At 44.4% G+C, this 15,055-nt stretch overlaps 1 protein-coding gene and 4 non-coding genes across 9 annotated transcripts in view; 1 reads left to right on the top strand and 4 right to left on the bottom strand.

Annotated features, from left to right (window-relative positions):
* Positions 1 to 182: 182 nt before the first annotated feature.
* On the bottom strand, positions 183 to 255 carry TRNAF-GAA (transfer RNA phenylalanine (anticodon GAA)). Its single transcript has one exon. It is a non-coding gene; the product is annotated as a tRNA-Phe (tRNA).
* A 1,170-nt stretch (positions 256 to 1,425) lies between these two features.
* TRNAF-GAA (transfer RNA phenylalanine (anticodon GAA)) lies at positions 1,426 to 1,498 on the bottom strand. Its single transcript has one exon. It is a non-coding gene; the product is annotated as a tRNA-Phe (tRNA).
* A 1,315-nt stretch (positions 1,499 to 2,813) lies between these two features.
* Positions 2,814 to 2,886, bottom strand: TRNAF-GAA (transfer RNA phenylalanine (anticodon GAA)). The gene has a single exon. It is a non-coding gene; the product is annotated as a tRNA-Phe (tRNA).
* Positions 2,887 to 6,774: 3,888 nt separating this feature from the next.
* TRNAV-UAC (transfer RNA valine (anticodon UAC)) lies at positions 6,775 to 6,847 on the bottom strand. The gene has a single exon. It is a non-coding gene; the product is annotated as a tRNA-Val (tRNA).
* A 1,016-nt stretch (positions 6,848 to 7,863) lies between these two features.
* PPEF1 (protein phosphatase with EF-hand domain 1) overlaps positions 7,864 to 15,055 on the top strand; it is a 157,401-nt gene continuing 150,209 nt past the window's right edge. For 4 of the 5 annotated variants that reach the window (XM_015461783.3, XM_059883888.1, XM_015461778.3 and 1 more), the window contains exons 1-2: positions 7,870 to 8,111; positions 9,006 to 9,058. The gene's annotated coding sequence lies outside the window, so the exon portion shown is untranslated. Of the gene's footprint in view, positions 8,112 to 9,005; positions 9,059 to 15,055 lie in introns of all 5 variants that reach the window. The other variant, XM_015461777.3, reaches the window with a different exon arrangement.

Genomic DNA, 15,055 nt, shown 5'->3' with positions numbered 1-15,055 from the left:
GCCTGGTGGTCTGTGGTCCATGGAGTCACAGAGTCGGACACGACTGTGCAACTAACATTTTCTTTCACTGGATATAGATCTCCTCTTGGATGTAAGCTAAAACACTTACTCTTTGCAAGAGCTCAGATTGCGAGGTTGCAAGAATTGCGCCTTTCCTTGGATGTAGATGAAAACAATAGGGGTGCCGGAACCCGGGATCGAACCAGGGACCTTTAGAACTTCAGTCTAACGCTCTCCCAACTGAGCTATTCCGGCTCCCTGATGAGCCCCACCCTCAATGTATCTTAAAGAATTTCTCATAGGCGTCCCTGCTTCTTCATTGTAAGGGAACAATTGCAATGCCTGATGTCTCAGATAGTAAAGAATATGCCTTCAATGCGGGAGACTAAGGTTCGATCCCCGGGTAGGGAAAATCCTCAGGAAAGAGGGAAATCGTAACCCACTCCAGTATTCTTGCCTGGAGAATTCCATGGGCAGAGGGAGCCTGGCGGACTATGGTCCATGAAATCACAGCGTCAGACACAACTTAGCGACTAACACTTTTTCACTGGAATTAGGACTCCTTCTACATGTAAGCTAAAACACTTGATCTTTGCGAGAGCTCAGAATGCGAAGTTGCAAGTGTGCCTTTCCTTGGAATATAGACGAAAACACCTGCTTTGCTGGAAACCTAGGTCGAACCTGGGACCTTTAAGATTTTCAGTCTAACACTTTTCTAACTGAATTATTCCGGCCCCTTGGAGAGCCCCCCACCCCGCCCTCACCCTCCCCCCCCCCCCAAATATCTTAAAGAGTTTCTCAGAGGCGTCCCTGCTTCTGCATTGTAAGGGAACAATTGCAATGCCTGGTGGCTCAGATAGTAAAGAATATGCCTGCAGTGCTGGAGACCTAGGTTCGACCCCCCGGTCGGGAAGATCCTCAGGAGAGAGGGAAATGGCAACCCACTCCAGTATTCTTGCCTGGAGAATTTCATGGGCAGAGGGAGCCTGGCAGACTATGGTCCATGGAATCACAGAGTGAGACACGACTGAGAGACTAACACTTTCTTTCACTGGAATTGCTTCCCCGGTGGCTCAGAGGTTAAAGCTCTGCCTGCAATGCAGGAGACCTAGGTTTGATCCCCAGGTCGGGAAGATCCTCAAGAGAGGAAAATGGCAACCCACTCCAGTATTCTTGCCTGGAGAATTCCACGGACAGACCGAGCCTGGTGGACTGTGGTCCATGGAGTCACAGAGTCGGACACGACTGTGCGACTAACATTTTCTTTCACTGGATATAGGACTCCTCCTGGATGTAAGCTAAAACACTTGCTCTTTGCGAGATTGCAAGAATTGCGCCACACTTGCTCTTTGCGAGATTGCAAGAATTGTGCCTTTCCTTTGATGTAAATGCCACTTCTTTGGATGTAGATGAAAACAGTAGGGGTGCCGGAACCCGGGATCGAACCAGGGACCTTTAGAACTTCAGTCTAACGCTCTCCCAACTGAGCTATTCCGGCTCCCTGGTGAGCCCCACCCTCAATGTATCTTAAAGAATTTCTCATAGGCGTCCCTGGTTCTTCATTGTAAGGGAACAATTGCAATGCCTGGTGGCTCAGATAGTAAAGAATATGCCCACAGTGCGCAAGACATGGGTTCAGTTCCTGGGTCGGGAAGATCCCCTGGCGAAGGTAATGGCAACCCACTCCAGTATTCGTGCCTGGAGAATTCCACAGAAGGACCGAGCCCAGTGGACTGTGGTCCATGGAGTCACAGTGTCGGCCACGACTATGAGACCATTTTCTTTCACTGGATATAGGACTCCTGGATGTAAGCTGAAACACTTGCTCTTTGAGAGAGTTCAGATCGCGAGGTTGCAAGAAGTGAGCCTTTCCTTGGGTTGTGGACAGGAACAGCGGCTTCGCCAGAACCCCGAATTGAACCGGGAACATTTAGATTTTCAGTCTAACGCTCTCCTAACTGATCTATTCCGGCTGCCCTGTGGAAGGTCCCTCAATGCATCTTAAAGAGTTTCTCAGAGGAGTCGCTGGTTCTTAATCATAAGGTAATAATTGGAATGCCTGGTGGAACCGATAGTAAAGAGTATGTTGGAAATGCGGGGGACCTGAGTTCGATCCCTGGGTTGGGAAGATCCTCAGGAGAGACGGGCATGGCAACCAACTCTAGTGTTCTTGCCTGTTGGACTGTGGTCCATGGAACCACAGAGTTGGACACGAGTGAGTGACTAACAGTTTCTTTCACTGGATGCAGGACGACTCCTGGATGTAAGCTAAAACACTTGATCTTTGAGAGACCTCAGATCGCGAAGTTGCAAGAATTGCCCCATTCCTTATATGTAGATGAAAACACTGACCCTGCCAGAACCCGGGATCAAGCCAGGGAGCATTTAGATCTTCAGTCTAACGCTCTCCCAACTGAGGTATTCAGGCTACCTTGGTAACCCTCTTTTCAAGGTATCTTAAAGAATTTTTCAGAGGCGTGTCTATTTCTTAATTGTAAGGGAACAATCGCAATGCCTGGTGGCTCAGATAGTAAAGAATATGCCCACAATGCGGGAGACCTGGGTTCGATTCCTGGGTTGGGAAGATCCCCTGGCAAAGGGAATGGCAACCCACCCCTTCCCGGGCAGAGCGAGCCTGGCGGACTGTGGTCCATGGAGTCACAGAGTCAGACACGACTGAGCGACCAACACTTTCTTTTATTAGACATAGGACTCCTCCTCCTGGATGTAGGCTAAGACATCCTTGAGAGAGCTCAGATCGTGAGGTTGCAAGAATTGCACTTTCTCTTCGATGTAGATGAAAACACTGAATCTGCCAGAACCCGGGATCGAACCAGGGACCTTTAGATCTTCAGGCTAATGCTCTCCCAACTGAGCTTTTCCAGCTCTTTATGATGCCCACCTCAAGGCATTTTTAAGGGGTCCTTGGGGGAGTTGCAGATTCTTAATTACAAGGGAACAATTGCAATTGTTTATTTGCAAACAGATAATGGATCTAAAAGATCCCTACTTAGAAATTTATCTTGGGTGTTTGCAAAATAACCTTGGAGTTATATTTTTATAGGTCTTCCCAAATATTGAGAAATGTGACTAAATAACAAAAGTTTTAAGATTGGGGAATCATGAAAGTGAGTATTCTACCAATAAAATAATGAGAGAGTAGAGCAGTCCATGGCGTCACTAAGAGTTGGACACGACTGAGCGACTTCACTTTGAGTTTTCACTTTCATGCATTGGAGAAGGAAATGGCAACCCACTCCAGTGTTCTTTCCTGGAGAATCCCAGGGATGGGGGAGCCTGGTGAGCTGCCGTCTGTGGGGTCACACAGAGTCAAACACGACTGACGTGACTTAGCAGCTTAGCAGAGAAGAAAATGATTTAAATCAGGAATTCTGACTCCGTGTGAGTTTTGTTGTTATCTGTCTACCAGGTCATTGGCAGAGTGAAGTCTCCTTCTTCCTGCCCTCCTTATTTATTTCTTGTAACACGCATAAATATACAGTGACCACAAAGAACCAATTTCTAATGTATGTAAAAACCTAAAAAGGAATTCTGAGTTAATGGGTCCTTGAAAGATGAGAGAGCCATGAAAGAGCATGATTTGAAAGATTGACATCGAATTTAAAATTTGAATTCGATGACATTTTAGAGATGTGCCTTTAATTTCTCCTTAATTAAGCATTTCACTCTGCCCAGGCTATATTTAGAAATTTTAAAATGATTGAGTGTATTGAGCCTTTGGGGATTCCTGACTCTCAGTTGGATTATGCTTTCTTAGTGTCCAGTGGTATTCGGCATGTTATGTTAATCCATATTTAAACTAGGGTGACCTCACATCCCGATTTGCCTAGGACAGTCCTGGTTTACACCTGTTGTCCCAGTAGAATTATTAATAGCATCCTCTGCCACTCAGTAGTGTCCTGGTTTGGAAGATTAAATTCTATCATCACCCTAATTTTGGCTCCTAAAAACATTCAAGAATATACCAGACTTTCTTAATTGTTGCAATTTATAGTTATTTTACACAATTTTGAGACCCTTTCTTCTTTCTGTCCCATTTTTAGCATCCTTTGAACTTTAGGTGGCTCCTTACAGGACCCGAAAGCCAATGGTGAGACAAAGAGGACCGCATCACACAAAGAAAACTATTGTTCATTAATAACACATATTAAGTAATTAGGATCCTTTGCTCATTAGTAATATTTTAATTATTCTGGTTGCATTTCTATTAATCAGCTATATGATTAATTCAATTGCATTATTAAGTATTTAATGAGTGCTAATGGTTTGATAGCACATACCTTCATAGCCGAAGAGAAGTAAAAACAAGAAGTTTTCTATCTTGCGTGGCATTCTCCCCTTGTCCTTGGCTGCTGCTCTTCCTTATCAAAGTGGAGAGCTTTCCTAGGAACAGAAGCTTAACTTAAGCACTGGCCTCATTAAGCATCTTATTCCATTTAGTTCTTAGGGCTTTGGCTGAGCCCCGCTAAATTAACCCACATAGTTACCTGCCTCAACAAGTCTCAGAGAGGAAGCTAATGTCAACTGAGGTCGGTTTAGCAAAGGAAGATACTGGCATTATTCTATGTTTAAATGTAAGCGAAGCAGAGGAGGAAAATAGAAACTAGCATCAGAAGACCCAGGTCTTAATCCTTTCTCTGCCATCATCTTCTAGGGGGTGACCTTGAGCAATTTCCTGCCAAGTAAGCACTAACTTCTTGAATTCTATGAAAATGACATGAATTCCCCACTCAGAAAGCAAGTTGGCATCATGTTTATGCCTATTTACTCAGGAAAACAGTAAATTGGGAGGGTGGTCAGTTACAGACAAACATTTACATTGCTGTGTTGTTATAACAAGACAAAATTGGAAACAATCTACATGGTCATCAAGGTGGGGATTCAAAACACCAAGCAGGTTTAAGAACTCAGATTCCCAAGACAGACTGGACTGGATGCAAATCCCAGCTCAACCAGTGGTAATGTGGCCTTGAGAAAGACAGGTAAAGTCTCTATGCCTCGGTTTTCTCCTCTGGAAGATGGTGAAAATAATGCCTACTTCATAGAGTTATAGGATTAGGCTACCCACTCCAGAAGGGATAGGCTACCCCCACTTCAGTATTCCTGGGCTTCCCTTGTGATTCAGCTGGTAAAGAATCTACTTGCAATGTGGGAACCTGGGTTTGATCCCTGGATTGGGAAAATCCCCTGGAGAAGGGAACTGGTCGCAAAGAGTTGAACAAGACTGAGCGACTTTCACTTCACTTCATAGAGTTAGTTTGAGGCTTAAATGGGATGAGAGAGAGAGAGATATATATATATATATATATATATATATATATATATATAAATAATGTTGAACATAATTAGTTATTATTACTGTACAGCCATTAAGAATAAAGTTGATGGGGGTAAGGGGAGTTGCTTAATGGATCAGAGTTTCATAAAAAAGTTGTGGAGATCTTTTTCACAACAATGGGACTATACTTAGCATTTCTGAACTATACACTTAAAAACAGTTAAGATTTTTTTTTTTTTTAAGTTAATGAAGTGATTATAACAACAGGGACAATCGTGTTACACTCCTGAGTTAGAAATGGACACAAATTTACCCCCTGTATGAACAAAAACAATGTGGAAAAATGCAGAAAAAAATACTGAGTTTCTCCTTCCCTTTTTAGTTCTTGGCCACCATTATCCCCAGAGAAGGCAATGGCACCCCACTCCAGTACTCCTGCCTAGAAAATCCCATGGACGGAGGAGCTTGGTAGTCTGCAGTCCATAGGGTCGCTGAGGGTCGGACATGACTGAGTGATTTCCCTTTCACCTTTCACTTTCATGCATTGGAGAAGGAAATGGCACCCCACTCCAATGTTCTTGCCTGGAGAATCCCAGGGACGGGGGAGCCTGGTGGGCTGCCGTCTATGGGGTCACACAGAGTCGGACACGACTGAAGTGACTTAGCAGCAGCAACCATTATCCCACCTCAGTGCCCCAGGATCCCAGACACCTTTGCTTCATTCCTCTTGTTGAAGATGAAAAAGGTCAATACTAAAAAGATAACAATAAGCCCCCCCACCTTTTCAAAAGCGATGAATTAATACAGAGGAACAAAAAGGAACTAGAGTAATGTTTAATCATTTAGTTAGCATTTTGGGGGTGTCCACAAGCCTGACGCTTACTCTATACTATGCATGGCTTCTTCATACCTTTTTATTTTATTCTTCATTAAACAGATGACGGTCTATTTAAAGTCTATTCAACAAACCCTACTGCAGCATTACAAAGAAAAGAACTATTTTTTTCCTCTGCTCTGTATTTTAGAGTTTAATGGGGAAAAAAAATTTAGTAGTAGAAATAATAATAATAAACCTTAATAATAGAACTGCAGTCAAAGCACTTCTATACTATATTTTAGTTGGAGACTGCGGGGCGGCGGGGGGTCCGGGCTGCCCTGGTTTGCAGGGGAAGGGCGGCTCCGGGTGACGTTGGTTCCCACGAGCGCTGGATTTCCCTAGGTTGCTCGAGTACCGAAGGAGACGTCGGGGTAGGACTCGGGCCCGGCCAGACCCCCACTTTTGCAGTTTCCTAGGTCGGGCGAGGGCGGTGAGGATGGAAGGAGAGGGTATTTGTCACTACGCTTATGTTATAAAAACATGCCAGAAAGTAGAGAAAAATGAAAAAAAAAAAAACAATTTTAACGGAGAACGAAAAGCACCTCGTATTTTCTTTCCCATCGTTAAGGAATGGGAAAAAAAAAAAGCCTTCCCGGCTTGGTTCCACTGGGGCTCGAACCCAGGACCTTCTGCGTGTAAAGCAGACGTGATAACCACTACACTACGGAACCTCTATGCAGAGCACTTGCGTCGTTACTTTATTCATAGTGTCACAAGAGAACCAGAGCCTCTGCTGAAACCCCGCCCCTACGCTGTAACTCCGCCCCCACCGTGGCCCCGCGCCGCCTGCGGGATTTGGTGTTCGCGGCCCGGCGCCGGACTCCGGCTCCGACGTCTGGAGCGCTCGCCCTCCGTGTCCTCTAGGTTTTTCGCCCTTGAGACCCGGGGAGGCCGAGGCGAGAGGTTACCCTCCTGGCGAGAGCGCCGCGCCACTAGTCAACCGTCCCTAAACTTTCCCGCAGCCGCGGCGTTCGCGAGATCGGCCCGGCGGGCGGAAGCGGACAGTGCCCGCGGTGCGGCCCCTTCTAGTAGATTCTCTCAGCCTGTGAGGGACTCGCACTTCCCCACTTTCCCCACGGGCACACTGAGCCGCTTCCGTCAGTACTGGAAGCCTTGAGTCCGGAGCAGGGCGCACAGGAGCATCACGCCAGGCAAAGACTCAGGCAGCGCGGGGCTGGGGTGGTGGGGTGGCCCAGGGCGGGGGGTCATTTTTATATTGATCTTTGTTTTGTCAGCTATGGAAAAGGCAGCTGGTCAGTCGGCCTCTTGCCCTAGGATACAGACTCCTAATGCTCCCCAGACCTTTTCCACTACATCCTTCCCCTCCTGAAGCTCCAGGGGCTTTTGTTTGAGCTTATTTGTCTGGGGAGGGACGGGGGCAGTAGAGACCAGCCGCCCCTTTATGGCTGGGGGTGGGGTGCGGCGGGGGTGAGGCAGGACCGGCCACAAGATTTGAGGGGCCCAATGCAAAAGTAAAATATCAGATTCCTTGATCTTAAGTTACTAAAAATTCCAAAATCATGACAGGAGAGCATTAAACCCAGCGCGACCCGAGGGAATGCAGCCCATGAGCCTGCTGCTGTGCTTCCAGGACTGTGGTCCCCAAGAAGTGCTGGGATCATCCATTATGAAGGGCGTGTGTGTGTTCTTTTTTCCTGGTTTTCATTGTCGGTGCCGTTTGTTTTCCCCAGTGCTTCTGGATGGATCTTCCTTATCCTAGGATTGCTCGCCATCCTCAAGCTTGAAAACCCACTTAAAACCATTTGAGGGGCCTTTTTAAGTGGTGAGTTGGACATGGCTGAAGGCTATGGCTGTCCTCTTCCCAGGCGTCTTCCTCTGAGGCTGGCAAAATAATGGAGAAACGATACTGATTGTATGAAAGCATCCCTTTTGGCCAACTCCTGTCTTCCTGGGAAGGCCCCCTGGAAGAAACAGGTGGGTGGAAGGTGCACTAATCTGAGGGTGGTTATCTGGATTCTAGTGCTGCCTTGGCTACTCACTAGCTGTCTAGTCTTGAATGTCAGTTCACCTCCCAAGCCTCTGTGTATCTGCCTTTGTGAAATGTGTGGGTTGAACTAGACACCCTTGCTTTCCCCTCTGGGTCTAAATGTTATCTCTACTTTCCAGGTTGAGAAAATGGAGGCACTTGTCTGCTGTGTTAAGTTTTTCCACAGGAGTAGTTAGGGGCGGGGTTAGGTTCTCTAGTACCAGGTTTCCTGTATCCTAATTAGCTCCCTGTAATGTTTACATGGGCCCCTTCCAGAATGCCTTTTTGTTGATAACATTTCCAGAGGCCTCTTGAGCACTTGACACTGAGAGTGTGAGCCATGGGATGACTATGAGTGGACAGCCACTAGCCAGAGGATGAATTCATGGAAAGTCTGTGTTTCTTGCCAGTGAGCCATAATGACTCCCACGATGCCTAGTAATGAGTGTATTTCACCTGTTTCCAAACCCTTGTCAGTTGAAAACAAGGCTGCCAAGAATTAGGCCTAAATTGCACCTGCCGGATGTGTTTTGGTTTGTCTCTACAGAATGCTTTGCCCTTTCTTGAGCTTTCTCTCTGCCCTTGCTCTAAGGGTTGGTTTGCCACGTGCAAGCTTTGGCCAGGTTCCCACACATAGAAAAGAGGCTGGTGCACCTCTGATGCACGCGACATAGGATTCTGCCTTTAGTGAAAAGGAAGGAGACTTCTGTTACACTCCCCAGCTGCCTTCAAGGTGTATTCACAGTCTCTGTTATTAGTAAAGTGCTATATGGTTTACAAAGCATTTTCACATCCATTCCTATGAGGTAGCCATGGTAACTACTACTGTCTCCATTTTTCAGCTGAAGAAGTTGAAGCTGAAGAGTTCCAGTGCCTTGCCGAGACCATTCTGTTGGTGAGTGGCAGGGCGGGGCTCATACTCAGTTTTCTGATAGCCATGTGATTTGGGGAGGCCCTTATTCCTAAAGGCTGCATGTTTGTATTAAGAGTGCCATTGGTCTCTTATAATATCTTGTCTTTTATAATTTGTTTCAACTGGAAGATAATTGCTTTACAGTGTTGTGTTGGTTTCTGCTGTATAACAGCGTGAATCGGCTAGAAGTTTATATATGTTCTGTTTCTTTTGTGCCTTCCTGCCACCCTCTTTTGTAAATTTTTAAATGAAATCCTCAAAAGCTGGAACCAATAGCCTGTAGCCAATCACTGTTGATGACTTTTAACCTTGACACTGCTAGCGTCATGGCTAGTGCCACAGTTGGCCACAATTTCACCTTGCACTTCAGTCTAGTCAGATAGATTTGTGAGGCCTGCTGCCCCCAGGTCTGCCAATAATCACTGAACAACTACCAGAGAAATAGATACACTAGCAAATAAAGACAAGAAGTCTCTTTAAACTTTTTGAGTCCTCTGATTGCTCAGATATTTGGTATGGTTTCCCCAGCATTAGGCCTCACTGATGGAGGGTGACTCAACCAAGGAAACCACAGCCCCAAACATTGAGCTGACTTAGGAAGCTCCACTGACTTGATTTCATTTAAATGTGATTGTACTCCTTCAGTGTTTTTTCAAGTATTCACTAAGGAAAGGGAGTGGTTAACTTAGTATGACAGAGTTCACCTTATTTTTCCCTTTTTACAGCTCATCAAGACACTTGAAACTAGTCTGTTGGAATGGGTGTTTTTTCTAAAACAAATTTATTTATTTTTTTGGCAGTGCTGGGTCTTTGTTGCCGCGCGGGCTTTTCTCTAGTTGCAGAGAGCAGGGGCTACTCTTGGATGCTGTGGTGGCTTCTCTTGTTGCGGAGTATGGGCTCTAGGGCACGTGGGCTCAGTAGTTGTGGCTTCCCGGCTCTAGAGGACAGGCTGAGTAGTTGGGACGCATGGGCTTAGTTGCTCTCCAGCATGTGGGATCCTCCCAAGGTAGGGATCAAACCCATGTCTCCTGTACTGGCAGGCAGATTCTTTGCCACTGAGCCACCAGGGAAGCCCTGGAATAGGTATTTGTTACTTTTTGCCCACCTGCCTTTTCACAGTCGCTTACATCCCTCTGTCTTTTTACCCAGTTCAAGTTCTGTGGTCATTTTTATCACTCCTTTGCCTCTTGGTTGCTTGTCCTTGTTGGCAAAACCAGTTTGTTAAATCCAACTCTTTCCCAATCCATCTCTGAATATGGCCCCAGGAGGAGCACACCTTCAGGCCTACTGATTTCACATTAAATTCTTGACAGAGTACCTCAGCGTGTTCTTAATGCAGCCCAGAATAATGTCTGCTTTCCCTGTTCAGTCATTTTCCACCTCACCTAGAGGACAGGTTCTTGTCTTCTCTCCCTAAATTTCCTGTACCTCCTGCCCCAACCTCACCTACAACTGATGACCTTGCTTCCTTATTTCCATGCAAAAAAAAAAATGGAAGCAACCTGAAGAGGGGTAGTACCCTTCACTCTGCTCACTTGCCTGCATTTGTGCCCTTGTAGCTCTAGACCTGGCCCTGCCTCTAGATTAGGGCTTTCTGAACACAGCCCCGTTGACATTTGGAACTGGGGAACTCTGTCGTGGGGGAGCTGTCCTGTGTAATGTGAGACGTTTCACAGCATCCCTGGCCTCTACTCGCTAGATGCCGATAGCACCATTCCCCAAGTTGTTACAACCCAAAATATTCCCCGGGGGCTATTTGGCGATGTCTGGAGATGCTCTGGGCTGTCATGACTGCGGTGGTGGGGCTAGTGTGCTGCTAGCATCCAGTGCGTAGAGAGGAGAGATGCAGTGAAACATTCTACAATGCACAGAACAGCCCCCACCACAAGAAATATCTGTGCCCCCAAAGTCACTAGTGCCCTGGTTGAGAACTCCTGCCCTAGATGACTTGTCTGCATTCCTGACACCCAACCACCTGCTGTTGCCTATTCAAGGAAAGTACCGTAACAACTCCCTTCTTTCTCCTTCATTATTATCTACTTTCTTTCTATTGGATCATTCCTGTCAGCATACAAACATGCTGTAATTTTTCTCATTCTTAAAAAATCATCTCTTAATCTCATTTCCACGTCAGCTACTCCCATTTCTCTGCTTTCTTTTATAGAAAAAAGAAAAACTCTTAGAAAATATGTCCCTAGGTGCTCTCTCCAGTACCTCTTCTCCTTGTGGAAATGATTACCCCTCCCAGTTTTTTGGTTTTGTTTTTTGTCCTCCCAGCTTTTAGGATGCCACTCTCTCCTGATTTTGTTTCTTACTTCACTGGTCACCCCTTCCCAGTCACCTTTGCTAGATCTCATCTCTTAGACTTCTAAACATGGGTGTTCCACAGGCCTCAGTTTGTGGATGTTTCTATTCATTATCACCACTCTGGTGATCTCATTTAATCTAATGACTTTAAATATGGTCAGTAACCTAGATGACTTTCAAATTTATATCCCTAGTCCAGACTTTTCTTTCAAACTCCCAGTCTTCCTGCAAAACATGTCCATTTAGATGTCTAATAGGTATTTCAGTCCTGTTCTGCCTGTGTCCTCGCCTTTCTTAGTCTTCCTTATCGTCCTTGTCTCAGATAAGGGCAACCTCATCTTTCCACATTTTTCTTTCTACATTTAGGCCTAAAATGTACATTTTACATTTTTCTACAAAATTGTACATCTTTCTACATTTAGGCCTAAAATGGAGAAAAAATGGAAGAAATCATACTTGATTCTTTTTCCCATCTTACACTTCAAATTTAATCTCACTTGCAAATCCTTTTGTCAATACCATCAAGAGCTATGTAGAATCTAATCACTTTCTACCATATGCCCTGCTACCATACAAATCAAAGTCACCATCATTTTTGTCTGGGTCATTGCCAAGAACCTCAAATTCTGGCCTCCCAACTTCTGCCCTTTTCTCCCTACAGACTATTCTTCACACAGTAACCAGAGTGATCTTTTTTATTTTTATTTTTTTTTAAGTCCTACTTGCTGGGCATCTTCTCTCAGGCCTTGTCACCTAGGGATTTTTAAAAAAAACTTTATTTATTTTTAGCTGTACTGGGTCTTCATTGCTGCGTGGGCTTTTCTCTAGTTTCAGCAAGTGGGCTCTACTCTCTGGTTCTTGGGCTTTTCATTGTGGTGGCTTCTCTTGTTGCGGAGCATGGGCTCTAGGGCACTCGGGCTTCAGTAGTTGTGGTTTTCGGCTTTAGAGCGTGGGCTTAGTAGTTGCGGCGTAAGGGCTTAGTTGTTTCTTGACATGTGGGATCTTCCCAGACCAGGGATCGAACACATGTCTCCTGCATTGGGAGGTGGATTCTTCATCACTGAGCCACCAGAGTGATCCTTTCAAGACCTAAGTTAGATCATGTCATTTTTCTGTTCAAAACCCTTCAATAGCTCTCCACCTTAACTCGAATGGAAGCCAGAGACTTACACTGGCTTGCAAGGCGCTACATGATCTGATCTTCCATTTATTACCCCTCTGATCATATATCCTGTTACATTGCCTTACAGGACCAGACTTGGCTGCTTTGTTGTTTTTCAGTCACTCAGTTGTATCTGAATCTTTTCAACCCCATGGACTGCAGCATGCCAGGCTACTCTGTCCTCCACTATCTCCTAGAGTTTGCTCAAATTCATGTCCATTGAGTCAGTGATGCTGTCTAACCATCTCATTTACCTTCAATCTTTCCAAGCTTCAGGGTCTTTTCCAGTGAGTCAGCTCTTTGCTTCAGGTGGCCAAAATATTGGAGCTTAGGCACCAGTTCTTCTAATGAATATTCAGGGTTGATTTCCTTTAGGATCGACTGGTTTGCTCTCCTTGCAGTCCAAGGGACTCTCAAGAGTCTTCTCCAGTACCACAGTTTGAAAGCATCAATTCTTCATCCCTCAGCCTTCTTTATGGTCCAAATCTCACATCTGTACATGACTACAGGAAAAACCATAGCTTGGACTATACATACCTTTGCTGGAAAGTGATGTTTGCTTTTTAATACACTGTTTAGGTTTGTCATAGCTTTCCTTCCAAGGAGCAAGTGTCTTTTTTTTTAATTTGTTTTTAATTGGAGGATAATTTTTTTTGCAATACTGTGGTATTTCTGCCATACATCAGCATGAATCAGTCATAGGTATACATATGTCCCCTCCCTTTTAAACCTCCCTCCCCATCCCACCCTTCTAGGTTGTCACAGAGCACTGGCTTTAGGTTCCTGCATCATACGGCAAATTCCCATTGGCTGTCTGTTTTACGTATGGTATGTATATGTTTCAATGCTATTCTCTCAAATTGTTCCACCCTCTCCTTCCCCTGCTGTATCCAAAAGTCTGTCCTTTATGTCTGCGTCTCCTTTGCTCCCCTGTGAACAGGATCATCAGTATCATCTTTCTAGATTCCATATATATATATATGTTTTTTACATTAAATTATTTTGATTGGAGGATAATTGCTTTTCAATACTGTGATGGGTTCTGCCATACATCAACATGAATCATCCATAGGCATGCATGTGTCCCCTCCCTCCTGAATACCCCTCTCACCTCCTTCCCTACCCGATCACTCCAGGTTGTCACATAGTCCTGGCTTTGGCTTTCCTGCATCATACATCAAACTCCCACCAGCTATCTATTTTATATATGGTAATGTACATGTTTCAATGCTATTCTCTCAAATCATCCTACCCTTTCCTCCCACTGAATCCAAAAGTCTGTTCTTTCTGTGTCTCCTTTGCTGCCCTGCATGTAGGATCATCAGTACCATCTTTTAGATTCCATATATATGCATTAATATACAATATTTGTCGTTCTCTTTTTAACTTACTTCACTATGTATAATAGGCTTTAGATTCATCCACCTCATTAGAACTGACTCAAATGCATTCCTTTTTGTAGCTGAGTAATATTCCATTGTATATATGTACCACAACTTCCTTATCCATTCATCTGCTGATGGACATCTAGGTTGCTTCCATGTCTTAGCTATTGTACATAGTACTGCAGTGAACATTGGGGTACATGTGTCTTTTTCAGTTCTGGTTTCCTCAGGATATATGCTCAATAGTGGGATTGCTGGGTCATATTATAGTTTTATTCTTAGTTTTTTAAGGAAGATCCATACATAGTGGCTGTATCAGTTTGCATTCCTACCAACAAGAGGGTCCAGTTTTTCCATATCCTCTCTAGCATGTATTGTCTGTGGACTTTTTGATGATAACCATTCCAAAAAGTGTGAGATGATACCTCATTGAGCTTTGATTTGCATTGCTTTAATAATGAGTGATGACCAGCATCTTTTCATGCGTTTGTTAGCCATCTGTATGTTTTCTTTGGAGAAATATCTGTTTAGGTCTTCTGCCTACTTTTTGATTCGGTTGGTTGCTTTTCTGGTATTGAGCTGCATGAACTTGTATCTTTTAGAGATTAATCCTTTGTCGGTTGTTTCATTTGCTATTATTTTCTCCCATTCTGAGGGTTGTCTTTTCACCTTGCTTATAGTTTCCTTTGTTGTGCAAAAATTTTTAAGGTTAATTAGGTCCCATTTGTTTATTTTTGTTTTTATTTCCATTACTTTAGGAGGTGGGTCATAGAGGATCTTGTGATTTATGTCAAAGAGTGTTCTGCCTATGTTTTCCTCTAAGAATTTTATAGTTTCTGGTCTTACATTTAGGTCTTAAATCCATTTTGAGTTTATTTTTGTGTATTGTGTTAGGAAGTATTCTAATTTCATTCTTTTACACATAGCTGACCAGTTTTCCCAGCACCACTTATTGAACAGATTGTCTTTTCTCCATTGTATATTTTTGCCTCCTTTGTCAGAGATAAGGTGCCCATAGGTGTGTGGATTTATCTCCAGGCTTTCTATCTTGTTCCATTGGTATATATTTCTGTTTTTGTGTCAGTACCATACTATCTTAATGATTGTAGCTTTGTAGTATAGTCT

The sequence above is a fragment of the Bos taurus genome, chromosome X (genome assembly GCF_002263795.3).
Source record: "Bos taurus isolate L1 Dominette 01449 registration number 42190680 breed Hereford chromosome X, ARS-UCD2.0, whole genome shotgun sequence".
Lineage (NCBI taxonomy): Eukaryota > Metazoa > Chordata > Mammalia > Artiodactyla > Bovidae > Bos > Bos taurus.
This window is presented reverse-complemented; position numbering and strand designations above follow the sequence as displayed.